At 36.7% G+C, this 1,345-nt stretch overlaps 1 protein-coding gene across 6 annotated transcripts in view; it reads right to left on the reverse strand.

Moving 5' to 3' along the window:
• The window catches only part of DAG1 (dystroglycan 1), a 73,060-nt gene that overhangs the window by 51,608 nt on the left and 20,107 nt on the right, over positions 1-1,345 (reverse strand). The window lies entirely within an intron of this gene.

Consider the following 1,345-nt stretch of genomic DNA (forward strand, 5'->3'; position numbering starts at 1 on the left):
CTCAAAAAAAAAAAAAAAAGATAACCTACCAGCCCAAGCCGGAGTACTTACAGGACATTTACAGTAATCAGATGTGTGTGTGTGTGTGTGTGTGTGTGTTTTTAATTTTTAATTTTTTTGTTTTATCAGGTGCTTTATGGAAATATTCCATAGTAAAATTAGGGCCCAGAAAATGGATGGTATCACAGGTTCTGATTAATAGCCAAATAAAAAGGAAATCTTATTTGGAATTCCATTATTGACTACATCATTTTTCTTCGCAAAAGCTGGCTAGAGAATCAATCTGCCCCTGGAAAAGAACTGAGCTAATTAACAGAGGTGTTTATGACAACCAAGGCAGAACCAGTTCATTTCTGCCATAGACAGCCTTGGGAATCTTCTTAAGTAAATCTCCTATCAACCCCTGGGATGCCTGGTGGGAAATGTTCCCAGCGCACTGAAGAGGCTAAACAGAGATATCTACAAAATCAAAAGAATTTGATTACAATTCCACTACATTTACAAACTCTTCCCTCAGTACCCATGAGGGATTGGTTCCAGGATACCAAAAACCAGATGCTCAAGTCCCTCATATAAAATGGTGTAAATTTGCAAATAACCTACGAACATCCTCCTGTATACTTTAATCATGCCTAGGTTATTTATAATATGTAATACAATGTAAATGACATGAAAAGAATTGTTATGCTATAACATTTAGGGAATGACGACAAAGAAAAAAGTCTATTTGTGTTTCATACAGACACAACCATCCTTTTTACCCAGATATTTTCAATCCACATTTGGGTGAATCCACAGTTGTGGAACCTACAGATACAGAAAACTGACTGTGTACCAATTAGGAGGAACTCTGTAAGAGGTGCTTGTTTGTAGATTCTCATATTTCATGTACAAAAACAACATCCACAGGAATGAAGAGTAAATGCCAAAACAGGGAACCAAGCTGGCCACTGGCTACTGTTTCCCTGAATACGACATATCCTCCCAACTGCTTCATTCATCCTTGAACTCCCCACAACTCGCATACTCCCTTATACTTAGGGTATCCAAGGGCTGTGACTTCCCCAAGAAGAATGAATCTGTGACTAAACATGTCCCTTAGGGCAGGGAAAACTGAAATTGGGTCCTGACATGGCTATAAATATTGCAAATCCATACAAGTCACAGCAAAGGGACTACAGAAAACGTGCACAATATTTAAAAATAAAAATCAATACAAATCTGCCTTGACATTGATAAATGTGCTTCTACAAAACTGTAAATCACAATTCACTTTTTACATTATGATACCAAAAAAAACTATTTTATAAAACTTTATGCAGTGATGTTAATTGCAACATTATCT

Source organism: Cebus imitator, unplaced genomic scaffold, assembly GCF_001604975.1.
Source record: "Cebus imitator isolate Cc_AM_T3 unplaced genomic scaffold, Cebus_imitator-1.0 Scaffold0, whole genome shotgun sequence".
In the NCBI taxonomy this organism is placed as follows: Eukaryota; Metazoa; Chordata; class Mammalia; order Primates; family Cebidae; genus Cebus; species Cebus imitator.